Source organism: Equus caballus, chromosome 6 (assembly GCF_041296265.1).
Source record: "Equus caballus isolate H_3958 breed thoroughbred chromosome 6, TB-T2T, whole genome shotgun sequence".
Taxonomy (NCBI): domain Eukaryota; kingdom Metazoa; phylum Chordata; class Mammalia; order Perissodactyla; family Equidae; genus Equus; species Equus caballus.
This window is the reverse complement of record NC_091689.1, coordinates 18348607-18376388: the sequence shown is the minus strand read 5'-3', so window position 1 is coordinate 18376388 and position 27782 is coordinate 18348607. Positions and strand designations below refer to the sequence as shown.

The 27782-nt window shown below is 51.6% G+C and overlaps 1 protein-coding gene and 1 long non-coding RNA gene across 6 annotated transcripts in view; both read left to right on the top strand.

Moving 5' to 3' along the window:
• GPR55 (G protein-coupled receptor 55) overlaps positions 1-27782 on the top strand; it is an 82643-nt gene that overhangs the window by 36180 nt on the left and 18681 nt on the right. The window lies entirely within an intron of this gene.
• Positions 81-24907, top strand: LOC138924745 (uncharacterized). The gene is made up of 3 exons (XR_011439863.1): positions 81-324; positions 14179-14336; positions 23036-24907. It is a non-coding gene; the product is annotated as an uncharacterized lncRNA (long non-coding RNA).

Below are 27782 nucleotides of genomic sequence, written 5' to 3'. Positions count from 1 at the left end.
GCGCAAGCAGGTGCCCGCCTCTCCCTTTTGAATATTCATTCCCCATCCGAAATAAAAGGCCCCCGCTTCCCTTTGGCAATGATTCCACATGGCATCCTCTTTGCTGCAAATAAGTTTTACGTTGTGTGACAACTCCTTCTGGTCGAGAGTCTGATTTTAACTCTGCCAGGAGACGAATCCACTTGTGGTTTGGTAGCAAAAATGGCGACCACGAAGGGACATAACCTCTTCTTGGTGCTTGTGCCGCCGGCCTGGTGTCGTCGCTGCCCCATCAGGAGACCCAGCGGCCACCCTGAGGACTTTGCTTGGAGGATCTTGATGGAAGTGAGTGGTGCCAACCCTCCGGCACAGCTATAAGAGTTATTTTTTTAAAGTTGTCTCACAAAATATGTTTAAGCCTGGCTCTGTCTTTTAGGGGTTCGAGTCCCCTCTGGTGTCATTAAGGGATTGCACGACCTGGCCATTGGAGAGGCCCAATGCTTTGGGTCTGGCGAAACTGGAGCAATCCAACCTTTGGCTAGTCGTTAATGGGGTTTGAGTCCCACACAGAGTCACTGAGTCTGTCTTTTGAGGGTTCAAGGCCCCTCTGGAGTCACTGAGTCTGTCTTATGTGGGCTTGAGGCCCTTCTGGAACGTCTCAATTTGTGTAGTCGTCTGTGTCTGTGGGAAAAGGAGGGGTACCCGTAGGTGGGGTTAGAGTCTCTGTGGCATTGCTGAGTCTGTCTTTGTGGTTGGGGACACCTGACATTTATCTCTGAGTGTGAGTTCGAGCCCCTTTTGTGTTTGTGTTGTGTAGCACGGAATGTGAGTTTGAGACAGATGGAGGGGTCCCCTAGGTGGGGTTAAATTCCCTCTGGAGATGTAGCTGCATGGCTTGGGTCTAGTTTCAGGCTACTAGGTGCTAAACCTTCTCTGGGCAAAATCTTGATGAGCTGCCCCTGGGAGGTTGGAAACAGACCCTAAGAAAAGACCTTAGAATATGGGGGAGGATTTCAGCCTTTCTCCAGACTCTCTCTGGCCGTGGTGCTCTTGGTTGGGGGTGGTGGCAGCAGCAGAGACTCAGCACCCAGTCGCTTTGCTGTGGGCTGGACGCCGAGACCAGGCTGGAGCCAGAAGAGCAGTGGGCATTGTGCCAGTGCATACAGGCTTCTAAGCCAGGGATGGTGCTGGCTCTTTCATTTACAGTTGGAAAGCACACCCTGGAGGATTGAGGGCTGACCCAGAGGCCTGTTATCTACCCTCCTCACAGTCGAGGAAAAGCCAGCCATTCCGTTAAAAGCCAGGAAACAAGCGGATGATGAACAAATGCCCAGGTCAGAACTTTGCAGGCCTAGTGCACCGGCTGTGCTGGGCACTGACCCTGGATGGAATCCCAGTGACCCTGATGATCGAGAAAAGCTGGGATATTTTCAGGGTCTCCTTTTGAAAGCCATGCAAATAGTAAGCCAGTCACCTCTTAACTGGTCTAAATTCAGAGAGATCTAACAAGGCCCTGAGGAAAACCCCTCTGGTTTTTTTTAGAGGCTACAACTGCCTCATGATATACAAATTGGGACCCTGAGGCCCAGGACAGTACAGGGGTTCCTAACACCTATTTCATATCTCAAAGTGCTCCAGACATCCTCAGGAAGCTCCAAAAGTTGGCCACAGGTCCTGATACTAATTCTGCACAGCTAGTAGAGGCTGCCTTTAGGGTACTTAACAACTAGGATGTAACTGAGGATGAAAGAGAAGACAAAAAGATGAAAAGGCAAACCGCCCTGCCAGCTGTGGCCCTCTAGACTGCTCAAGGGAAAGGAAGACACCATGGGTTAGTGACCCTGGTCACCACCAAGGGACCAGAAAGCCACCAACAGAACTAGGGGCTAATCAGTGTGCATACTGCAAACAGGAAGGGCATTGGCGGTGGGACTGTCTGATCTTTCCCCAGAGAGGGAGGGGATGGAGCAGGACCAAGCCATGGCAACTTCCCTTGACTACAGATGAGATGTGACAGGGCCATGGTGCTCCCCATTGGCTCTAGGAGCCCTGGGTGATCTTGGCAGTAGGAGGAGAGCATGTTGCAGTCTTGCTTGATCCTGGCACCACAGTCTCTGTGCTGAACACTCAAAAGGGAAACATTTCTAAAGGAAAGCGTGACATGAAAGAGGTATCAGGAAGAGGAGAAACCAAAAGGCTTCTGGACCCCTTGATCTGTGAAATAGGATCAAAAATGCTGAAGCGTTCTTTTCTTATGTCCCAGAACGTCCTGTTCCCCTTCTAGGGAGCGACGTGCTGCCAATGCTTATTGAGGGGCCTCAGTAAGCTGAGAACAAGATAAAACAGAGATGTAAGTCCCCAAAAGTCGAGGAGTTGAGCTCATGGCACTAGGCTCTAGGCATGTGTGAGGTACCAGGCTGCCGAGATGAACACAGACAACACGTGTTCAGAGCCAGAGCTTCAAGGTTATTTGGGGTGCATGGCCGTGTGCAGATGTACACATGGCCTGCTTGTCTGGGATAGTCCTGACTTATGCCTCTCATTCCAGAACGATTACTAGTAGCAGCCTGTCCTTCTGTTCACTCTTAAGCATGCAAGCTTTGGAGTAAATTAAACAATCAACTTGTTTAGGGCGAGTAGAGAGAAATTAGGCTGGGAAGGTCCCAGGGGCTTGACCCTGAAGTGCCTGGGGTGAGGGGGGGGGGGGTTCTCCCTACAGTTGGAAGGGCTGACTTAGAATGGAAGGAAGGGAGCTAACAATTTAAAGAGAAAGAAAGAAGAGAAAGGCAGAGACAGAGACAGAGAGAAGATAATGATGCATGCACGTCATTGTACATTTATCCAAAAGCATAGCGTGTGCAACATCAAGAGTGAACCCTAATGTAAACTGTGGACTTTGGGTGATTATGATGTGTCAATGGAGGTCGTCAGTTACAGCAAATGTACCCTCTGCGTGGGGATGTTGATAGTGGGGGAGGCTGTGCGTGGGGGGGGACAGTGGGTGTATGGGATACATCAGTTATCTTCCTCTCAATTTTTCTGTGAATCTAAAACTGCTCTAAGAAATATAAAGTAAAAGATGCTTTTTGATCCTCATCCCCCACCCCCACCCCCAGGCGGTGTCTGATCACCCTGCCCTGCCTTCAGCAGGAATCCTGTTAGGTTGGTATAATATTGTGATTTAAATATCTTCATTTTGTTTAGGCACAGAGCTCCTAAAACCCTTGCAATTTCCGATAGAAAAACCATAGGACCATCTTTTGTTATAATTACTTTTGTCCTCAGTTCCTGAAATAACTCCAGACCAATAAAGGTGAAATAGACCTCTTTCTTTATTAGTAACAAGCTCCTTACAACTACACCTGAATTTATGTGAATAAAGTGACTTTTGGAAAGCCCCTATGGGTGGGGGCTGGTTGCCAGGGAAACCAATTGTGTGATTTGAGGATTGGAACTTTCAGCCCCGTCCCGTTCCCATACCGCTGGGGTGGGGAGAGGGGCTGAAGATGTAGTTCAATATGTTATATGTGTGTGATATTTTACCTCCGGATGGTATAATTTCCAAAAAAAAAAAAAAAGAGCTATGTTCAGTTGGCTTAAAGTAAACGCTTATATAAATTATTACCACATGTAATAGAAACTAACCCAGATGTCTTTCAAGTTGGCATGACGAAAACTTGTTTAGGTTTATTGGTTTGATTGAAATGGGCGTGTCCTCATGTTACCGAAACCAAAGTGGGTTCCCTCTTGGTGAGTTAAATCTGTCCTCTCCACCAGAAGTAGTTGTCTCACAAAGTAAAGTATATTTGCAGCAAATAGGAGGCCATGTGGAATCATTTCCAGAATCACGGCGTCCCTGAACAAAGGGAAGCAGAGACCTTTTGTTTCCCACGATGGTAATAAGGCCTAAGCTCCTCCTGGAGAAGAGATCTTAGCATTAGAAATAAGGCAAAGGTCATAGGCATAGCTCTTGTGGTGAGGCCTGGTCTGGTTCAGGGTGCTTGGTGATTGCATCTCCTTAACGTAACAAAAGGAAACAAAAACAATTTGGAAAAACAGTTAAATGCTTCCAAACCCATCCTTGAGTTTCTTGGGGCAAGTAGTCGGTGACACTCGGAGTTATCAACATTGTGTATAACACAGACATGCAGAAACATAATTATTGGGAGCAAATGATTTAGATGTAAGTGAGAGGAGAGTTTGTAGATATACTTTTAGCAATTATTATGTTTTGTAGCATGTGTTTCTGAAGCGACTCCCAGAATCAATTTGGTGACTTGAAACTTTGAAATTTTACTAGGTTAAAAACGATGAAGGATTCATTGAGTATCTGCATCATCTCTAAATAAGGTAGAACATTGGATAATAGTTGATAGATATGGGTTTGTCTACTTTTGGCTTCTTATTACAGAGAAGCTAAAAGACGTTTGGTTCTATTGGTAAACATGTCTTATATTCTATTAAAAGATTGTACTATGAAGTAGCATGTTTCTAGAAATTTATGAAAAGTATTTAAAATTTGCCAAGCCACAGAATGCTAATGTAAAAGATAGTTTATAATTGCTTACTTCTTAGTTTTCACTGAAAATTAAGGAGTTAAGAATTATGATTAATATATGTGATTAAAGCTACTAAAAATTAATAAGGAAAACATCTTTGTATTCAAGAAAAGTAAGATGTATGTTTTCAGTAAAAAAGGTATAAAGAATGGGAATATTTTTGTTTGTTAAGAAAGATAAATTCATCTTAAAGCACTAGAAGGGAAGAAAGAAGGCATGGGACCAGATTCTGATTGCAAAAAGAAAATTATAGAAGGTTTGTGAAAGAGAAACCCTGAGGAGTTTTGTGCATGGCCAAGTTGGCCAAGATTAAAATGAATTTAATTAAGTGAATGAGTTTAAATGTCAAAAGGAAGCTGGTAAAAATTAGAATTTGGTTTCTCCCCTCTCTTAAAAGGATAATTTTCTTAAACTTTTAGTCTGCTCTTGACAAAGAGATCATGATAAGTCGCTCCTACTCCCAGTAGGAACGTTAAAAGTTAGAATGGCTAGCTTACTGAGAATGTTAGAGATAGCTATGCAGTCATCGGTGCTGTGTGTCCTTCTGTCCCCTCATGGCAGACCAGGGAAGAGTCTGTGCCTTGGCCAATACATCTTGCCATCTCTGTGTTAATGCTAGTGGCACTATAGAAGAGAGTGCAACCAGGGGAGTGGAAAAGGCCACTTGGCCAACGGAAAGGAGCCAGCCGGACCTCCTGCTCTTGGGCTTCTTAATAGCCATTCTTCTTCTCTTGCTCTTGGGATCCTGCACGTTTAACTGTCTGGTACAGTTTGTGACTAAACACATTGAGGCTACAAAATTGTAGATGGTTGTTACACGAGGACACGAACAACTCGGAGCTGTGTGCCTGGTGACCCACAGACCTATCTTAGATCAGCTGGGGAAAAATTCTGCTTCTCTCCTGGTCCCTGTGATGATAACCATGCTCACCAGGAAGCAGCCACAGAAGATGGACTTTCAACCTTTGCCTCACAAGAAGGAGGAGCAGGAGGAAACTAGAGCGGGGATGTTGTCACCGATGGATTGCCCCGAGGAACTCCAGGGTGGGTTTGGAAGCATTTAACAGTTTAAGAGATGCAGCCACCAACCACCCTGAACCAGACCAAACCCCACCACGAGAGCTACGCCTGTGACCTTAGCCTTGTTTTCAATGCTAAGATCGCCTCTCTAGGAGGAGCTTAGGCTTTAGTACTGTAACCCGCAGTGTATGTGGAAGCATGTTTTCCAGCTGAGCCTGTGCAAGCAAATGCCCACCTCTCCCTCTTGAATATTCATTCCCTGTCCAAAATAAAAGGCCCCTGCTTGCCCATGTTCAAGGACACCAGGACTTTGGAAATGACTCCACATGGCCTCCTGTTTGCTGCAAATAAGTTCTACGTTGTGTGACAACTGCCTCTGGTGGAGAGTCTGATTTCCCCTCTGCCAGGAGGGAGCCCACTCTTGGTCTGGTAACGGCCTCAGCCAGCATCTCTCCTTCCTCACCTCAGAACTAGCCTCCCTGGGTGCGCATTCTCCCTGAGCCACCGCGCTCCAAGCCTGGGCCGCGGTATCACACTTATTCCCCAAGGCCAAGTCGAAACAGGATGAAGGCATCATTGTCACACCTGGCAGTGGAAGTCCTCTTAGCCGGGGAAACATCTCGGTAATTGTTAGGGCAGAAGGCGGAACTGAAGGCTGTGGGCGTCACCATGAACCTGGGCCACATCTCAGAGGCTTCAAGTGCTCTGTGAGAGGTAAGAGGAGAGGAGAGAGAAGGGTCGGGAAAGCAGTGGGGTGAGAGGAGCCTGCCCGGAAAAGACTAGACTCCATGTGGGGTCAGGCCAGGCTGTTCCCTAGGGACAGGGTAGCTGTGGAGATGCCTGACTGACAAGCCGAAGTTTGTGTTTCTGTGATGTGAATCTTCTTGTCTCCCTGTAGCCCCCTAACTTCAAAACTGCCCAGGACACTCTTGACTGCCTGTGGGCAGGGGGTCCTGGTGGAACTCTGGGAAGAGGCTAACGTGCAGGGTGGCCAGAGGGAGCCAAGGAGATATCAGCCAGCCCTGCCCTGGGAACTCGCAGGAAATTTGGGAGGGCTTTGGCCGTCCCCGGTCCATGGAACAGAACATCCCAGGAAGGGCTTTGTCCTTCTCCAGCCCCTTGAGGTCCAGATAAGCCATCTTGTCTAGAGCTCAAGGGATGGCAAGACTCCAGCTAACTTCTGGATCTCAGAGCTAAGACCAGGCTGTACCTTTTAATCATAAATTGCTAGAGGCTTGGGGATAACAGGGGAGCATTCCAACATGGAGAACACTCAAAGTGGTCCCCATGTTCGCATGCTTCCAGTACCCAAGCTGTGCCTCCCTTGGGATCCCCCTCCCTCAGGCCCTGGCCTACTGCCCACTGGAGGATTGGCCTTTGACTGTGTCACCTGCAGTCCAGTAACCCCGTCGTCCCCAATTTAATCTTCCCTGGGCCCAAAAAAAGGGAAACAAAATTCCTTCTTAGTCTCTATTCTCAGGATCCCAGGCAACTCCAAGTGGAACTCACAGACATGTCCCTTCCTCTGGTCAAAGGGTAGGCTATTTTTAAGCCTCTTCATTGATGGTGCCAAATTGCCTTCTAGAAACCGCACGAGGATGTCCTTCTCCCTAGACTTCTGCCAGCACTAAGAATTACCATTTAATAAATCTCTGCCAGTTTGATATGAAAAAAATCTCATTTTCATTTTCAGTTCTTTGATTACATGTGAAGATATGTTTTAAAAATATACATGTTACCTCTTTTCAAGGAGATGAGTAATAACAGAAAGCCCATTTCAAATGTCACTAAGTCTCTGTTTAGAGAAAAAATTTCAATTTTTATGACTAAGGGAAGGCATCATCATCTGTGTAACTTTTGTTATGAGAGTTGAGGCTGGGGGAGGGGAAAGGAGAAAAACAAGAGAAAAGCTAGGAAGAGGAGAAACGGAAGAGCAGAAGAAATAAAGCAAGAAAGAAGAGAAACAAAGGAAGAAAATGAACACTTGCTTTGCATCTTGTTCCAGGTGGCTCTCCTGGGAGACAGACTGGTAGGTGATGGTCAAAATGAGCCCCACTCAGCTGACCTTGCCCTCTGCCACATCACATCCCAGCCAGCAGTTCTGAAACTATGTGACCTCAGGACCCCTTTACGCTATTAAAAATTCTTAAGGACCCCCCCCCAAAGCTTTTATTTATGTAGATGATATCTATCAGTATTTACTGTGTTCGAAATTAAAACACAGAATCTTAAAATATTTACATAAATAACATTTTTACGAAAAACAATTACATTTTCCAAAGCAAAAAAAAAAATTGTAGTGAGAAGAGAGGCATTATTTTTACAGTTTCACAAATGTCTGATGTCTGGCTTAATAAAAGATGGCTGGCCTTTCCTTTCTGCTGCTGTACTCAATCTGTCGTGATACCCCATGTCATGTAGGCTCCGGAATACTCCCCTGTACGCTCATGAGAGGAAGACTATGGATTTCCTAAAAGTGTCCTGGGAACCCCCCCAGGGGTGCCTGGACCACACTTTGAGAACCACTGATCCAGACAGGGGAGATGGATACAAACCTGCTCTCCCTTCCCCAGGAAGGGATATCTCACAATATGTATCAAGGGCCATAAAACACTAATGCCCTTTGACACAGTGATTCTCCTTTAGGGGACATTTTTTTTTTTTTTTTTTTTTAAAGATTTTATTTTTTCCTTTTTCTCCCCAAAGCCCCCCGGTACATAGTTGTGTATTCTTCGTTGTGGGTTCTTCTAGTTGTGACATGTGGGACGCTGCCTCAGCGTGGTCTGATGAGCAGTGCCATGTCCGCGCCCAGGATTCGAACCAACGAAACACTGGGCCGCCTGCAGCGGAGCGCGCGAACTTAACCACTCGGCCACGGGGCCAGCCCCTAGGGGACATGTTTTAAAACAATAATCACCCAAGAAGGAAAAGCTGCCCAAATGGTCTACAGCTGGGGAATGATTAAATAAGTGCTGGTATATCCACATAATAGACTCTTTTGTGGTTCAAAAATTGTAATTATGAAGACTATGTGCTAGCATGGAAAGAATATATATAGCCCTAAGTGAAAAAGCAATTATCAAACGGACTCTTCACTCTGCCTACCAATCTCGGAAGACTTTGGCTGCCTGGAGGCAAAGCCTGGAAGGAAGAAAGGGAAAGTCAGGTCTGTCCCGCGTCTGGGGCAGGGATTATGGGGGAATTTATTCTTTTCTTTTTTGTCTTTTTTTGGTCCTTTTTTACAACCTTTGGTTATCAAAGGCCTGCGGGGAGGTGACAGAGGACCGGCTGTGGGGGGCAGTGCTTCACTTCACAAAGGGAAGGAAGAAGCTCGTGAGGGCAACTTCAGAGCCTGAGACATATTGGAGAGAACCACGGTCCGGGGGCCACACATGACTGAAGGAGCTGGGTGAGGCCAGCTGGAAGGCCGCCAATGCTGGGCGGGTCTTGGCCTGGAAGGCGCATGGATTACAGGGCCTGTGAACCGCAGGTGTGACGGACACCAAAGCTGCCTGGGCCGGAGAGCTAGGATGCAGAGACTCCGTGTGGGCAGAACCAGGGCCAGGTCTGTATTTTTGGAAGCCCTCGCTGGTAGCTGTGTCCGGGCTGTGTTAGGCCTGGAGAAACTAGTTGAAGTTGAACATAACGGTTCTTAAAAGGCAGCACTGAAGTCATCATGTCTAGCAACAGACTCAGCGTTAGTGGGAAAGGGGTAGGGAGCCTGGAATGGGTTCTATTCCCCAGAGCTGAATATACAACAAAATCCCTAATTACACCTTGTAACTGACGAGCGATGCCATGTCCACGCCCAGGATCCGAACCAGCGGAACCCCGGGCCGCTGAAGCGGAGCCCGCGAACTCAACCACTCAGCCACGGGGCCGGCCTCACCCCTTGTAACTTAGACCCACTCTTCTGTGATCGTGTGTGGGCTCTCTGTGTTCTTGGCCTTCCCAGTGGAGCCCGATTGGCCCGTGTAGGTCCAAGGAGCAGCTGACGGAGCCTCAAGGTCGGCTGCTTCGGCACACCTCCCCATTTCCATCTTTGTCTCACCTGCACGGTGTTAAGGTCATTTCCTAGGGCTAGTATCAACACTTTCATTTTTCTGTTTTCTATTCACAGTCATAAAATAGTAAGGACTAAACTCAGTAAAACAGTCCCATGACCAGCAAAACTATGGTGCAACAGACCAAGAGGGGCAGGTGTACAAACAGCTGTTGGCTGCCAGGCAGGTGCTGGAGGCCATAGTTCAGAATGTCAATTTAACAGCCAATGGATCTCTCTAGATTGGGGGTGTGAAAAGGGTGGAGGGTGTGGGTCTTTATTGTGGCCAAGGTGATGGGTATGCTGGAAAGTTGAATACACTAAAGTCAAGCGTGGGGAAGTTGACAATGGGTTAGGTCAACTCAGGTTCAGCACGAACCTATGACAATTCTTACTTACTTTTTGGGGTTCACTAGCATGTGATATGGCTAAGATGTTCTGCTCTCCAGTTTGGGGGCGTGTCTCAAAGAATCTCAGTAGTGTCCAAAAGAACCACATTGAGTACCCACCTGCCATGGCCCTGGTATGCCACGTGGTCTCCAAGGGTCCGATGGGCCAGTCTTGCATGCTTCTATCTCTGTCAGAGCAGACTCGGCCCCAGCTGCAGCCTGGTCCAGGTGTGGACCACTGCCCCACTGGGACCCCCTGCCCAGCTACCACCACAATCAACTCCTGCCAACCTTGTTTCGTGGATCTCTGCCTCATGCCCTCTCCCACTGACCTCATGGCATCAGCCTAATCCTTCAGGGTGGATCTCTTCTGTTAAGGACACTTTTTAATGCAACCCCCACGCCATCATCACAGCTAACATAATTAAAAGTCAATCTTTAATATCATCTACCACCCAATCCATACCCAGATTTCCTCAATTGTCTCAAACCTTTCTTTTTACAACTGGTTTGTTCGAATTAGATCAGGATTCAAATGAGGGCACACGTTGCATTTTATAACAGACTGGCATCCTTTTTTTTTACCTTTCCTTTTCACGGCATTGTTTTGTTGAGGAAACTGAGTCATTTGTCTGGGAGTACATTCTTAATGCACAGCAAATAATTGAAGTCTTCTCCCCAGCACCCCCCTTGAAATATACTCCATACAGAAGCAGCTGCCTCCCTGAGCTCACTCTCTTTCAGTCTTTCTCTCTTTCTCAAATCCCAGCCACCTGATCCTTTCTCCCCCTGGTTTGGTCTGTAGGACTTTCCTCTCCTACCCCCACCGTCTTTTGCACAGATCACCTGAGCTTTCTGGTCTTCTTTAGTGTTCTCTCTGCTTTGCCCATGACCAGGATTTGTTATCACAAAGGACAACCTGAGACCTGAGCCAGCGGGCACACATCCTTCCCCCAAGGGGCTGGAGGAGGAAGGCATGCAGTTTCCAGGGACACAGAGAGAATCCCTGCCCCTGCCTCGCGGAGGGGGATCTGGGGGCATTGTCATCTGTTCACGTCTCTGCCTTCTTCAGCAGACAGCACCTGTGGTTGGGAATGACATCTTAATTCATTGTTGCACTTGCAGGGCCTAGCGCAGTGTCTGTCACTTGCAGGACATCCAGAAGGATTCCCTGTCGTGAGCACAGGCAGTGGGCCTTCTTTGTTGTCCTTGGGACAGTGGCCTGTGCCTGGTGGTGATGAACAAGCTCAGTGTCACATTGTGACAGAACGTTCAGTTACAGTCCTTCCACTCCTGAAAGACTGTCTCATCCTCCCGCTCAAGCCTTGCATGACATCAGTGTTGAGTCATCCTCGGGTCCTCCCACACACACGGCATTCTCATTTTCACTCTGAGAATTAACTCTCGTGCCGTGTCACAGTCATCTCGCTGCGGATCTTTCCCTCTGAACTGACTGGCAATGGTTACTGGAATCCAGTCCCCTCCAACCTCCTCCGCAAGCTTTCTTCCCTTCCCCTCCAGACTTGTGGGGTTTGCCCCGGGATCCGAGTCTTCACGCCGATGAGGCTGGTACACATCTCAGTTCATAAACTCAGGTGTGAAGGGACCGTAGCTGCTTCACTTCTTCCAGGACTTAATTGCTGGTTGGAGGCCCCCTAGGCTTGGTGAGCTCAGGATTCTCCTCTTTTCCAGGATTGCACGTGCATGGCGAGTGGGGCCATGTAGGAAGTGGGGGCGGGGTCGGCATCAAGTCCTCCTGGGCTTCTTTGATCCGCACTGAGTGACATCTGCCGAGAAGCCCTGGCCTGACATGGCCTGGGCCATCAGCCCCCGCAGGCTGCTCTCACTTCTCCACGGGCCTTCCTGTGGTGCAGCTGCTTCCTCTCCCCTCACAGGCTCAGGGATCAGTCTGTGGCCCCTGATGTAGAACCCTCCGGGGCTGACTGGAGGAGCTACCTCATGGTTTCCCACCACGCTTAGGTGTGCAGGGGTCAGACGAGTGCTCCCATGACAGGCTGGTCACTGGGGTCTCTGGGAGGCACTGTGTCATTGCTCTGGTCTCCACCTGGGCAGGGGGAGCAGTACCACCCCTCTCCTCGCTTTCTGATCCCACATCCTGTCTAGGGCTCTGTCATACTCTTGTCATGCCTCCCTCGCCATGGGGCTGTGAGAGGCAGCACAGGGCCCTCTCTTAACAACCCACCAGCATCTTGGGGTGTTTGCAAGGGAGCCAGTATAATGAGGGTAAGTAAGGACAGGAAGGGAGTGGAGGACGGCGAAGAGCTGGCAGAGTGACGGATGGTGGCCCCAGGGCCTTGAGAATTGTTGGAAGGGAGCACTAGGGGGAATGTATGAGGTGATGCTCAGAGAGAGGAAGCGGAGATAAGGGAGTGCTGTAATAGGATATGACCCCGGATGGCTTGATGGGGTTCAGGATTTCTTGGGCGTTTGCTTGGAGACAATGGAGCATCTACAGGAGAAGTTTGAGGGTCAGGTGGACTTGCAAGGTGAGTCCATTAGAACCCAGAAACCCCAGAAACTCAGGTTCCTTAGCCCCGTTTGCTAAGCTCATGGAAGTTCTAGGGAAAGTCATTGTCACACGTGGGAGGGAAGTGAATTTGCCCTTTTCCACGTCAGGTTTGCCCCAGTCTGGTGTCCAGTCTTAGGTAATTTCCATCACTGTCCTAGGAAGTGTCCTCAAGGCCCTTCCCGGGATCCAGAGAGCACAGGGATGTTACTGAGAGAATGACGATGACAGAAGGTGTGTTCACGGAAAGGTTTCTTATCTGACTATTCTCACTGGTTGTTACTCCTGGGCCTGGGAGAGGAAGCCGGGGAAAACAGGGGCAGCCCTGGGGCCCCGTGGCTGACTCACCCCGTCCTAGCAGAGCCCTAAGAGGACTCTTAGCTCTCCAGGCAGATGCTTCTTGACCACCATGCCAGGGTCCGGCTCTCTGCCCACTGGCAATGATGAAGAAAAAGCAGCCCTACTGTTATTCTGCAGCCCCCCGCCCACCCCTCCTGTTCCTTCCCTTTCTCTTCCGCCTTACCTGCTGCCCTCCACCCCTGCCTTCTGCAGCCCCCACTCTGGGCCCTCGGCTGGGCCCCCTCCTGCTCGCCCACCTCACCCAGCCAGGCTCTCCTCTCTCACCAGCGGGCCCCCTCCTCACTTTGGAGCCCTCGAGGGCCCCTGGAGTCCCCTGCCCCCTCCTCCACCCTTTCTGCCTGGCCTCCCTCTCCGCCCCTCGCTCTTCCTCTGCCCTGGACCTCCCCCTGGCCCTTCTCTGGCCTCCAGCCACCTGTCCCTACTCCCCTCCCTCCCAGTCACCTCCTCCCGCCATCTCCCCTCCCTTGGGCCAGCCTGCGAACCATCCCCCGGGCCTGGTGCCCCTGCCCGTGGGCACATGGACCTCTCAGAGCTTCGTGAGTGAGGCACCTGCTGGGTGCAGGGAGCAGTACATGGTGGGCAGCTGAGGGCCAGCCTGGTGAGCCCTTGAATGCTCCAGGAAGCCCCCATCTCCACAGTGAGCTCTCAGCCATCTGGGGGTCTGGCCTGTGTCACTGGGTGGGTGCCCCTCCTTGGGATTGGTCCGCAGGCCAAAGAAAGTGGAACAAGCTCCTCTGTGTCCATACTCAGGCCCCTCCTGGCTCTCCAAGCCGCCATTGGAAGGGGGTGGCTGGGCTTTGTGGACCCAGGGCATCTTTCCCTGCAGGCCCGTTGCCATGTGTGGCTCCCCCCACTCAGAAGGAGCAACAGTGTCCTGTGCCTGGTACATACCCCACTCTCCAAACCAGCTTCCCCTGGGGACAGCACCTGGGGCTCCCTTTGGCAGAGCAAAGGCCGCCTGGGTTGGGGAGGCTGGGCGGGTGGAGGGTGAAACCCTGCTGTGAGGGACTGGGGCATGGAGGCTGGGGGAGGGCTGGGACCCCTCTGGGGCAAAGCGTCCTGCTCACTGTGGGTCCTGGGCCCTCAGACAGCAGCTGCTTAGCTCTGTAGTTGTGACTGACCATCAGCGTCCAGCTGGGTCAGGATCTGTTCCTACAGCCTCCCTGGGGGCAGCTGTGGGCTGCTGGGGGGCGTGAGAGAGACTTCCGGCTGGAGGTGCAGGCTGCCAGGAGGGGCCTCTCTGAGCCTGGAGGCTCCTGGACCTCGAGACCTTCACAACCTCCTTAACTCCCTTCCCCACAGGCCCCACTGCAGCCAGGTTCCCACCCATGATGGAAGCAGAGCAGGACTGGACCAGCCAGAAATAGGGGCACCCACGTTTATTCTCTTCTGTCTGCCCAGCTGGGCTAGACAGCTCGAGTTGGGGTGGCCAACCATCGACAGCCTGTCCCCCTAGGAAGGTGAGTCCTGGAGTGCTGACTGCGTGTCGGGAGGGGTGACCCCTGAGAACTCACAAACAGAGCACAGGCTCCCTGCCCCCTCCAAGGCAGGGGCACATCCTGGGCTGGCTCTTTCTGACCACAGCCTGGTGTGGTCAGGGTCCAGAATGATGCTTTCTTTTGGCCCCTGTAGACCTCTCAGCCTTGGTATCCACCTTCCTGCAGGGCGAGAGTTCATGCTCTGAGACATACCCTCCGATCGATACCTCTTCTCCAAGGGTCACTGCATTTGTGGGCTGCGGAGCCCAGATTCTTCCTGCTGATGGCTTCGAGTTTGCAAATGATTATGAAGTGAATGCAGTCTGCCAGGAAACCCCAACCTCGAGCTCTGAATTCTAATGCCAAGATCAGGTGGGGAGGTGGAAAGGGTGTGAGGACGCCCTCCGCAAGACCCTTGCTGAGAAGTTCCTTCCTCTCTCCCTCCATCTGCTCGGGGGGTAGGCCCTACCCCGAGTGGAGCCTCAGCTGGGCCCTGGTCCAGGCACAGGCCCAGGAGCCAGCAAGAAGCTGCTCCTGGAGGTTCCAGCTTCTTCAGGGCATTTGCATGCCCCAGGCCCAGCGTGGCAGGACTCCAGAGGTGCCATCCAGATTGAGGGTAGGAGGACTGGCTCTTTCTGCAGCCCAGCAGGGCACTTTGGCCCTGGGCCTGCTGGACATAGCTCTGAGTGCTGCTGGGAGCGGGGTGGCAGGCCAAGGAGATGTCTGGTATGGGGGGAGTGGTATACCCTCCCCAGACCCACCCCCACCCCACAAAGACCTGATGTCCCTTCAGCGTGTGGGCTGCCTCAGTCTCCAGAGTCTCTTAGCTGCCTGGACGGGGGCTGAATCATGGCAATGACCCTGCTCTCAGAACAAGGGTCTGGCCTGCCCACTGTGCCTAGGCTGGGCTGTGTTCAACTTCCACACTCACCCCTTCACCTGGCTCTTGAGCCCCAAATTCATCCTGTCCGTTCTCTCTCTTTGCACACACACACACACGCACACACACACACACAGCAGTCAGACACAGAGTCCTCTTTGCTCACTTCAGAACACACTCTGGTCTGCACCCCTGTCCTTCCCTCTTCCTCTTGGCTAACTGGACACATTTGGGCCCCGTCAATGCCAGAGACCCTCAGACATCTTTACTTTGAGGTCAAGGGGCCTTCTAGCCTCCTGCTCAGGTGCCCTAGAAGATACTCCCCTGAATGTCTATGGAGCCAGCGGTGGGAGGCCAGACTTCTGCAGCCTGGGGGAGAGAGGCAGCCCGGAGGATACCGTCCTCTCAGGGCAACTGAAGTGAACCGCTTCTATGAAAAACACCCTGGAGCACCTCCACCGTTTTGGGTTTGGAAACTTCTCTGGGAAACATTTGGGACTCGTCATTCCCAGGCCCCAAATTGCCCCTGAGGACTCTCCCTCCTGTCCATGACCTGTGACACCTCCGGGCTCCCCCAGGCACCAGCGTCTCAGACAGGGCTGACCCAGGACGGAGCTTGCAATGTCCACCCAAGTAAGGAAACCAATGAGTCGGCTCCTTCGAGCCATGGGACAGGAACCCCGACCCTTAGAGTCCCCTAGCCTACCCAGGTAAACACTGGGTCTCGGGGGCTCGGCCTGGGCCCTTTGGCTGCAGGACGATGGAGAGGTGTGGGGAGGAAGGTTGCGGGGAGTGTTCCTTGTTAGCCAGGCCATCGCTCTCCATCTTGCGTACTTGCCTTCTCAAGAGAAGCCTTGGTGCATGATGCTCCCCGCCCCCAGGTGGGGAGGTGGGAGCCACGTTGTAGCTAAGTTTCCTCCCCAAGTGCTACTTGGAGGCAACTTTTAACGAGCTCTTAAGAAAGTCCAGGCCTTCCTACTTTACCTGGGAGTTGTTTCCTGAGACCAGAAGAGATGCAGCTGGAATCAAGCTTCTCACTAATAAACAATTGGACTTGGAGGCCTTATTCCCTCCCACCCAAAATGGCATCCTTCAATTTCCTGAGGGCCATGAAGAAGAGGTAGGGTCATGAGACCCATGAACAGCTTGGGGCTGCCCCAGTGCCGTGGAGAGTGGCTGGTGCGAGGACCCAGGGCGCCAGGAGCCTTGTCTGAGCCCTTCCTTTTGCCTGCTGCTTGGCCTTCCTGGAGAGTCCGTATTTCCCAGAGCTAGTAGAATTAAGCCAAAAGAGAACCTGGAATCTTCCTCCCCCATCTTCCTGATCCCAGATTCCTCAGCACCAGTCAAGCTGTCCTAGCCTTTCCTTCAAGTGAGAAGCCATCAGGAAATAGCAAATACTTCTCAAAGTAATATAGAATACTTGTTAACAACCATTTCACGGAAAACAGGGCAAAAGACCAGGCTATGTAGGGCTGGCTCAATTACTTTTTGGTCATCTGGTTACAGAAAGAGAACTTTGATTATACCTCATATATTTTAGAGGAACCAAGTGGTATTACATAGTCTTTTGTAAAGAAAATCAATTTTGTGGGAAGCCCATCCTGATGGCCTCTCTTCCTCAAGTGGCAGTTCAGGGGGTCTTTGCCTGGCCAGGTTTTTATGCGACATTTTACACGACTCCACAATTATTCATATGAGAACTACTAACTAAATTTTAAGGGATTCAAATATCTTGCTGTCCTTGGTAAATTTTCTCTATTCTATTTGGTGATTCTGACAGCATCTGTGCCACAGAGTTTATAGATTTTGAGAAATTATCATTAATGTTCTCCTACATGAGGCCTTCACTGCGTGATTTTTTTTGAATGAGGCAGGGCAAGGGTTTTTTCAATGGCTTACATTTATACCCAGAATCCACAAAACAAGTAATTGCAAATTATTATACACTACTTTTTTTTTTATTTTTGCTGAGGAAGATTAGCCCTGAACTAAATCTGTCACCAATCTTCTTCTTTTTTTTGCTTGAGGAAGATTAGCCCTGAGCTAACATCTGTCACCAATCTTCCTCTTTTTTTTGCTTGAGAAAGATTAGCCCTGAGCTAATGTCGGTTGCCAATCTTCCTCTATTTTGTATGTGGCCTGCCACCACAACATGGTCACTGTTGAGTGGCATAGGTCCACACCCAGGAACCAAACCTGGGCCACCGAAGTGGAACACGCCCAACTTAACCACTAGGCCATGGGGCCAGCCCTATTATATACGACACTTTTTTTTAATGTTTCCAGTATATGTCATAAGGCCCAACCTAAAATCAGAGCCATCTTATTCAAGGAAACCAATTTAAATTTTGTTAAGTTTGTGTTTAATTTGTTAACATGTGTTTTAAAATTTATTAATAAACTTAGGAGACTAGGGAGGCAAAAGGAAGACAAGGGAAACATTTTTTGGCGCAGGAGATCTGGCTTGGTTTAGACAGAAAGAGTCACTACTCGTATTCCTTTACATAGAAGCATAAGGAATCATCACAAACATCGATTACTTGCCACTTGTTCCTCAGCCAAATAACTTAATAAGCCTATGATAACTTGCGTGATAACTCAAATAATATTCTAGTAATTTATTTTGTATTATGACAAGCTTCCACAAGTTACCTTTGGGGATTATCCTGGACTCGAAGTTTTTCGTAGACAAGTGATTTCCATGAGGTGCAATCCATGTCTCTGTGCTCTCCTGGTCCTCTGAACCACTCCTGTGGGGTGGCATCTGCAGAAATTGCTGCTGTCAACAAGGTGCTCTTTGTTTTCCCTCACTGGCCACTGGCCCCCTTCAAGGCTCCATCACGTATCGGCTTGAACCTTCCTTTGGTGGCTTGTGGCTCTCCTGCCCCTGGCCAGCTCCTCTCCGTCTTCATGGGTTCCAGTCTTTCTGCCAGTGCTTTGATTGTGCTCTTCCTGAGTTACCTCCTTGAGTATTTTCTCACTCCATGCATTATTTCCTATGGAGCCACAAGCCTCCTCCACTATCCTTATGGTGAGGACTCCCCACTCTCTGTCTTCTGTCTCTGGGACATCATCTTTGGGGCCTCCAAACCCTTGGGTCCAAAATGGAACCACTTCCCTTCCAGCCCTATCCTGGAGCCTTTCGCTGCCTCTCCTTTTGAATTCCACTGTGATCCATCTAGTCCCAGCATCAGAAACCTTGGAGTCACTGTTGACCCCACAACACTCTTCCTCTCACCATACTTCAGGTGGTCCCTTAGCCCGTCAGTCCCCCAGTCACCCACGGAGCACACATTTCCTTCTCTGCGTCTCCTCCACCCTCAGTTCAGGCAGCATCTCCTCCAAGAAGCCTTAGAGTATAAAGAATGTTTTATTCATCCTTGTGTCCCAAATGCTTTGCTCCTAGCAGGTCCTCAATAAGTGTTTCTTATTAGTGAACTGAAACATAATACTTAAAGTTGAACTCTTCTGAGATGGCAAATGAGCAAGAGTGGATCCTCAGTGTTGAACTCAATAAACCTGACTCATTCTGCTTCTACAAAATTCCACCTGCTTCTACAAAGAAGATACTAAATTCTTGAGGTAGCAACTTCATTCTCTGTGGCCAGGTAGGTTTTGATTATAATATACCTACCTGGTTATAATTTGAATTTTTATTTGCCCATTTTACAGAAGTATTGGAAAAGAGAATTTCCCACGATGCCATTTTCCTCTTTCCACAGCATTTTCTTTCCTGTGTATTTCCCATTAACGTGTCAAATGCGTGTTTATTGGCATAGTTGTAATCAGAGTAAAAAATTCCCTCCAAATTAATTTTCTTAAAGTTATGTTATAACTTATGTATTACTCCACATAGCTAAACATCTAAACAGTTCTTTCTCGCGGGATACACATAGTTAACCAAATGTTTTACTTTTGTAAGCAGTGTGTCTTTCATTTCTCATACATCATTCTCCATAAAATTCATTCCTTAGTTGTTTTTATTGGGTTTGGGACTCTGAAAACCTTTTAGCTTAATGACTTGCTGCATGCAAACTGCAAGAATAATTTTCAAATTCTTCCTCAATTGCATGCGGAAGTGGTCAAGAGGACAGAGGCCCTGGCCCGTGGGCGGCCATGAACACAAGGACTGTGCCATTTAGTAGGAAGGTGACCCTGCTGTGTGTCACTGCCAAGTTTGCCCACACCCTGGCTCCGTCCTCTCTGAGTGTCTCTCTTGAACAACCTGCCACCATCTCTCCCGCTAAGGGCTCTTGGTGAGGAGTGCTGGGGAGCCCAGGACTGAGCCTGCAGGGAGGGCAGGAGGTCAGGTACCAGACAGGAGGCAAGGGAGCTGCACAGGACCTGTGGGAGTTCCAGGGGTGTGCCTGTCTGAGAGTGTGTGGCTGTGTGTGTTTGTGCAAGTATGTATAGCTTTCTGACTTTAGATCTGTGAGTGTGTCTCCTTATGCATTTGTGTGATTTGTCTGTATTATAAATACCTGTGTCTTTGGGTGTGAGTGTGTCTCTGTGTGTGTGTGTCTGTGGGAGCATAAGAGTGTGTGAGTGTCCTTGGGTGTGTGTGTGGGTGCATGAGCATGTGCGTGTGTGTATGTGAGTGCTTGTGCCTCCATATGTGTATCTTTGGGTGACTGTGTGTGTGTGTGTGTGTTTCTAGGTTAGGGTATGTCTCTGGGTGTGTATGTACGTGTGTGTTTAGGTACATGTGCAGGACTGTGTGTGTGTGTATTCCTTTCTCTGTGTGTCTTTGGAGGGGTGTGTGTGTGTATGTGTGACTCTGAATGTGTTTCTGGGTTAGAATACATGTCCCTGGCTGTGTATGTGTGTGTATGTACATGTCCACATACGAGTATGTCTCTGAGTTTGTCTATGCACGTTGACGTCTAGGTGTGTGTGCATCTCAGGGGGGTGTGCACGCTTCTGGCTGTGAGCCCATGAAGGCCTAACAAAAGACCACAACACGTGGCACAAGTATTCCGGACCCTGGGGCTGAACTAATTGGGCAAAGCCCCTTTATGGCAAGGTGGTCTGGTACCCATTTGAGGCACCCTGGAGCCAGTTAAGAAGGGAAGACTGCCTGATGGAGAAAATAATGAGTAGACCTGGAGTCCGGTCATCGTCATCTGTCGCTCCCTGGGCCCCTCATCCGGACAGGAGGCTGGGGCCGGGGGTAGCTGCTGGGCCCGGGACCACACACTCTAGTTTCCTGAGACGAGCCTGCTTCGTGTAACCTGAAGCCCCTTCTCTGATATGTTCCAGACGTTTCCCGCTTGCTGGCCACCAAGAGCAGCCCAGTAACACACAGCTCCTTTGTCTGACCATGGTGCTGGGAGCCTGTCCTTGGAAACATGGTCACTGTGGTGTTGAAACCAGGGTGCGTGCCAGCCATCCCTGAGGGAGAGAGGAAAAGTACCCGCCCCACCCCCGGGTGTTTGCTCTGAGGCCCAGACGTCTCCGCAATGAAGGAGGCTGTGTTTGCCCTTTTGTCCAGGTGGAGGGAAACAGGGGGACCGTGTGCACCCCGAGAGCCAAGGAGGATCTGTGCATCTTGGGCACAGCCAGCTGGAAGCAGGGACTCTGGGCCAAAAACCCAACAGGACAGTGTCCTTCTCTGTGGGCTGGACTCAGGAAGAGAAACCCTCAGGCTGAAGACAGGGGCCAGTTCCCAAAGCCCCCTCACCCGCCAGCAGCTGCCAGCTTACCCACGTTTGTCAGGGACTGTCCTGGCTTTAACACTGAAAGCCCAGTGTCTCAGGAGTCTCCGCAGCCCTGGGCACCAGGACAGTTGGCCACCCGAACCCCACTCCAGGTAGCCACTGGGGCCTCCTGAGGGGAAGCTGCCTCCTGCCCAGGAAGTGACCTCGGGCCCCTGAGTGCATTGTCTGGGGGCCAGGGGGAGTCTGGGGATTTTGCTCAGCACCCTCGGAGTGGCCAGGCTGGGTTTTCCCATGGCTGCTGGCCTGCGTCCACCTTCCCTGCCACCAAGAGCTCGGGGCTGGGGCTTTCTGCGGAGATTCGCTCTGTTAACAGCTGTTGCTCACCTCACATTTGGTCTCCAGATGCCCCTCCCTGAGGTCCTGGGGAGGAAAAAGCTGGCACAGACAGGGAGCTGCGAGTGCAGCTGGGGCCCCTTAAACCTTTCATTCCAGCTCCTTCCACTGCTTCTGGTGAGAGAGGTCCGGAGAGGTCATGGCCCTCATGCAAATGGAGGTTTTGTGATTCCAGAGCCAGGACTGGGTTCTGTCATCCAAGGAGGGAGGCAATCAGCCCTTTGTGTTAAAGGATGCAGAGGAGAAACAGCCAGAGCAGTGAGGGGTCCCCTACATGGGCAGGGTGAATGCCAAGGCCAGTGCCCTGTGGAGGTAACTGAAGTGTTAGCATTGAAAGGGAGCGTTTACAAGGTGGACAAGGAAAACACCTGAGCCCAGGTGACAATATGGGCAGAGCAGGTGGGTGGGGGCGAGACAGGCTGACTGGAGCCTGGCCCAGCACCTCTGGGGTCGCAGGGTGCTTTCGGGGAGCTGTAGATGTGACCTGGGAAACCTAAGTTGGGGACTTCTGAGGCCAGGCTTGATATGGAGGGCCTGGTAATGCCCCCCTTGAAAGACCCCAGCCCCGCCTTCCCTCCCTGCTCCCTCCAAGCTTCCATGCCCAACCTCACAGCAGGGCTTTACCCTCCTCATCCTGCCACATCCTGCCCCACCCAGCGGCCTTTGCTCTGCCAAGGGAGCCCCAGGTGCTGTCTCCGGGGGAAGCTGGTTTGGAGAGTGGGGTATGTACCAGGCATAGGGCACCGTTGCTCCTTCTGAGTGAGGGGGGCCGTGCTTGGCCACGTGGAGGGAAACAGGCCTGCAGGGAAAGATGCCCTGGGTCCACAAAGCCCAGCCACCCCCTTCCGATGGCAACTTGGAGAGCCTGGAGGGGCCCGAGTGTGGACGCAGAGGAGCTTGTTCCATTTTCTTTGGCCTGTGGACCAATCCCGAGGAGGGGCACCCACCCAGTGACACAGGCCAGACTCCCTGATGGCTGAGAACTCACTGTGGAGATGGGGGCTTCCAGGCTCCCCTTCAGCTGCCCACCATGTGCTGCTCCCTGCACCCAGCAGGTGCCTCACTCACGAAGCTCTGAGAGGTCCATGTGCCCACGGGCAGGGGCACCAGGCCCAGGGGGTGGTTTGCAGGCTGGCCCAAGGGAGGGGAGATGGCAGGAGGAGGTGACTGGGAGGGAGGGGAGTAGGGGCAGGTGAGCAGTCTGCCCAGGTGGCTGGAGGCCAGAGAAGGGCCAAGGGGAGGCCCAGGGCAGAGGAAGAGTGAGGGGCGGAGAGGGAGGCCAGGCAGAAAGGGTGGAGGAGGGGGGAGGGGACTCCAGGGGCCCTTGAGGGCTCCAAAGTGAGGAGGGAGCCGCTGGTGAGAGAGGAGAGCCTGGCTGGGTGAGGTGGGCGAGCAGGAGGGGGCCCAGCCGAGGGCCCAGAGTGGGGGCTGCAGAAGGCAGGGGTGGAGGGCAGCAGGTAAGGGGGAAGAGAAAGGGAAAGGAGGGGTGGCGGAGGGGCTGGGGGCCACAGGATAGCAGCAAGGCTGCTTTTTCTTCATCGTGGGCAGTGAACAGAGAGCCGGACCCCGGGGTTGTGTTCTGCCTCTGTTCCCTCAGACCTTAGGATCAGGTAATTCTAGAGAGAGAGCAAGGTCGGTGGAAACTCTGCCTGCAGCACAGCTGTGCCCACTGTAGAGATGAGAAAACTGAGGTCCACATGGAGCCGGTCAGAGGAGGTGCTTGGGCCGAAACCAGGTGTACTCTTCCGCAGGAGAGCAGAAAGTGATGGGATCAGGCAATGGGATCCAGAGGAGTCCTGGATCAGGGTGGAGGGCCGGACGAAGCCAGAGACCCAGGCTGCAGAGGCACGCGGACAGCTGGAAGACGCAGGACCCACACGCAAACCTTCCTGTGACGAATGCCGTCTTGAGTTCAGAACTTGGAGGGTGTTTAGTCAAGAGGCCTCGGGGCTTTCAGCTTATAAATATTCACACCATGTTCTTTTGATTTAGAAGAGGTGTAGATCCAAATATTGTAATGAACACTGAGAACTTTTCCTTCCGTGATAGCTTTCCCTTCATATAACGTCGTGTGCATGATGTAACAGAACTTAATGTACCATTAGAGAAATCTAATTTTAAAATTATATAATACATAAGTTAAGATTTCTGGTTAAGCTTATAGAATAGTATCCATCCAATTTGTGAGTAATTTTCTACCTTCAAAACCAATAAGTAGGCAACAAAGTTTTGGTCTTGTGACATCCTCCAACATTTTCCCTGCCCCATGGACATCCCTCATAAACACCAGTGATAACTCGATAGAGCAGGTTCCCCAAAAGCAGGTGGGATGGGCTGAAGGTGGGAGGTGAGTTTGTTGGGGCAGGAGAAACACCTTGTGGTCGTTGGCTGGGTGCCGACAGTGGTTTGAGGACAAGGAGCCAGAGATTCACACCTGATAAGCCATATTTTCTCTGTGCATTTGGAGGCAAAGGCATCTGGATGGTGGGGAGCTGCGGAGGACCCTGAATGAGACGTGGAAGAGGCTGGGGTGGGCTGAGCTCACACCAGGAAGGGATGCTGGCACTCCAAGACCGCCATTTTGAGCAGCTCGGTTTGGCCCGTTGGAGCCTTTTCCATGGCTCAGTGGCCTGGGAGGGAGTGGGGGAGGGGTGGGGGCTGACCCAGGCTGGGGATGAACTGGGCAGGGGAGAGGTAGGGAGTAGGGGGTGGGGGCACCACCCAGAGGGTGTATAGGGAGGGCTGGAGTCGGGGGAGCTTTCAGGGGCTGAGGGATTCCACCATGTTCCTGTGGGGATGGGGGGTCCAAGGGCAGGAAGTGAGAGTAGGAGGAGGTCACGTTGTGAGGCCAGAACGTGGAGGGTGGAGTCTCTGGGGAAAAACAAAGACCCGTCTGGAGTCAGGTGTGGTTTGTGTTGCTGTGCAGCTTCCTAATAACTGGGTCATCTCGGGTAGGCTGTTTAACCTCTCAAAGTCTCCGTGTCCACACCCATGAAGTGGAGGCGCTGCCGGGCCCTAACCCGTGGGGCTTTGTGAGGACTCGATGACGGGGGCAAGGTTGTGCTCAGCGCCAGGCCCGGCGGGTTCAAATCTGGACTCGCAGCGCCATCGCCCACCCAAGCCCAGCTCTGCTGTGTGCCCCTGGTGCACACATGGGCGTGCGACTCAACCTTGCTGGACTTCAGTTTCCTCGTCGGTAAATGAGGTTGATGGTAGAAGGGGCCTCAGAGGTTGTTTGGAGGATGAACCGATTTTATTTATAAGGTGCCTAGCCCACCGTCTGGTCCTTAGGACCCTGGGTACAAATGGGGCAGGATGCCATTGCTCAATGATGAAGTCTCCATGAAGGGTTGGGGTGTCCAGGGGTGGAGACTCAGCCAGGAGTGGGGTGTGACAGCAAAGATATTTGATGACAATAAGGAGCAAAGATGGAGGACTCCAAATCTGGAACAAGAGGCTCTGGGGATAAAGAGTTTTTGCATGAGAATAGGAATGCTGGCCTCACCGTTAGTGGGGGTGATGGACAGACAGACACAGACGGACAGGACAGGGGGACCTCCCCTAGCCCTGACCTGCCAGGTCTTGTGTATTGAAGAAGCTTTTTATTCTCCAACCCAGGATTTAAAAAAAAAAAAATCAGAATTAATTCGAAGGCTTCCAGGAAGGCGGTATCAGCCTTGCTCTGTGGCGGGGTGGGGACGCTCCTGGTGTTAAGGTGCTACAAGACAGTTCATGGGAACAAAAGGACGCACTGTGACTCTCAAATTAACAATTTCCGTGCAACAGAACAAAGACGAAAATGCGTGCCTGTCGGGGAGGGGTGGGAAGGGATGAAGTGGGGAGAAAATGCTCACAAAAAAGAAGTAGGACAGACATTTAATAACTAAAGTGTGGAGGAGACCATTAGGCTCCCACTGGAGCTGTGGGCTGAGGACACTACACTTCTGGCAACAGGAAACATGATGAGAAAAGAAATATCCTGAAAAGGCCCACCATTCCCCCACTGTGTAAGTACACAAGTGTAGCTCAGTAGCTGTGACCTCTGGCAGGTGTCAAGAAGCTGGGGAGACCAGAGGTGACAGCCCCCGGGACTCAGGCAGGAGGGGCCCCAGAGCCCTAGTTGCCAGGCTGGAGTGGAGAAAAGGCCAGGAAGCTCCCTTGATGGTTCAGCCCAGGACGCTGCCCCCTGGAGGGCCGGATCTCGAAAGGGCCTTGGAGACCTGGACAAGACAAGCCAGGTGTGTCAACTTGGGGCATTTCCTTAGAGTTCTGAATACGTTCTGCAGCTCGCTGAAAGAGCTGGCCCCCTTCAATGATTACAGAACCTTTCTTCCCTGGCACTCAGCAGGAGGGGACGTTATGGAAGTGCATCTTTTCCAGAACCTTGTGGTCTTGATAACCTCCATACTGAAGGGCCCCCTCTGCACGTTGGGGAATTTCAGCATCCACTTTGGTCTGACTCCTGCACGCTCAGGGCCACCCCAGGCCCCACTGGGGCCATGAGAGGCTGCAGTCAGGGCGATTGTGGGGAGCAAGGAGCTCTGAAAGAATGACCAGGGTCATGGCAGGAGCCAAAGGAAAGCCCACTCCCAGATGTCTGAGCATCCAGAACTTTCTGCCTTAACCTCACTGTTACATTTCCAGTGAGAGCTGGAGGGGGCATGTGGGAGGGGAAGAGGTGACTTCTAAAGCTTGCTGCCCCCTTGCGTATTTTACTCCATCCTGCCTTGGTATGAAGGCTCCTGAGTTTGAGGCTGTCAGCCGCCCATGTGCCCACTTCCAGGGGGGCTGGACATTGAAGGTGTCTGCAGGTGGCTCAGTGGACAGCTAGGGGTCAGTCCTTGGGGACCTGGTTTGGATCCCAGGAAAGGGCCTCGTCTGTGCTCAAGTGGAGTCATGCAGGCTCAATGCGCAGGTGGAGCTTGGGGACAGAACCGCGGCGGAGCCTGGCAGGTTCAGAGCAGAGCGTGGGAGGGCACAAAGGGGACTGGGCCTGTCTCCCTCCCCGTGCCTTTCCTTTCTCTTCCTCTCTTCTCTTATTTCTGGAACCCCACCCCTTCAATCAGGAAGTTTCCATTCTCCAAGGTCCTCCTTTTCCTTTCTTCTTCAAGGCAGACATCGCGGGGACTAGGAATCTCAGTGCCATCCAGTATCAGACACTTGCTGGGTGCTGTTACCCCTGTTGTCACCCCAGCTCCTGAAAACAGTGTTTTTGAGACAAGTCCTCTTGTCTGTCTTGACCACCACTGCCTGTACAGGGTAGATGATCAATGGACATTTGTTGATTGAGTGAATGTGTGACCCCCAATTCACAGAAGTTAGGCAACGAGCCAGGTTTACAGAGTGGCTACATGAAGGAGTGGGTGCCTGCACCCGGCTGGCCTGGGGCTCTCATTGGAATCAGGCTGCCTCAGATCACAGCGGCCCTTCTCTGAGACACCCCGACACCCCCTTCCTGTCCTGATTCCTTCCATTATAGCTGTTGCCCTCATCCCACGCTGACCCTGCCAATTGAGTCTGTCCTGTGTCCAGTCCTTGAACTGCCCCATCCCACTGCAGCTGGTCCTGATTTGGATGGTGTTAGAAGAAAGACACTATACTGTCTGAGGTTTCTCTTTTATGGGATGGCTTCCTGTCCCAGGTAGGTTCCCAGGGACTTCTGAGCACCCCTGATGCTGCTCCTGTCTGGCCAGCCCTCCAGCCTCAGCTCTTGCTATCCCACACATACCCTGGCCTTTGGCTGCACAGTGAGACCCCCGGGCCCCCCCTCAAAATGCTGAGCTCCTCCTTCCTTGTGTCTGCACTTAGGCTGTTCTCTGTGCCTCTTGTCTCTTCTGTCCTCACCTTGTCCCTTGCCCCTGTGCCCTGAGCAGCTCCCCCAGGCTGGGTTGGGGGCATCCCGCATGGCTCTGGTCAGTGCTTACACTCTGCAATGCCCATGGTGGGCAGGTCTTCCCTTCTGGAGGTGATGCTAAACGAGCAAATTTCAGGAGCATCAGGAGAGGGTGTGGGGAGCCCCTGCGTGCTGGGGAGCCGCTTTTTGGCAAATACGATCAGAATGGCTTGTTCCTCACCCTACGGGGAGCTGGCTCCCGGAGCGCAGATGCTGCCCAGAACGCTGGTGGGATTTTAGGTTTGAGCTCCACTGCCGCCCACTCTGAGCTCCCCAGCCAGCAGGCAGGAACCCACCCAGGTTCCCAAAGCCTCTGATTTGTGCTGGATGCTGGGACGGTGGGCAGCACCATAGTGGCCAGTTTGAGGAGGTTTATGGGAAATTCTCTGAGAAAAAAATCTTGATATTTATGACTCCCCAGGGCTGTGGCAGAGACAGGAGAGGAGGAAGCTGGATGGACAGGCCTGACCCATGGGCGGGGCCTTGGGCAAGTCCCTGCCTAGCCTGCCTCTTATTCGTGAGCACAGCGCTCTGAGTCTGGACCACACATTCCTCTGCCAGGGGTCTACCATTACTCCCTTGATAAGGGTTATTGGCAAAGCTCT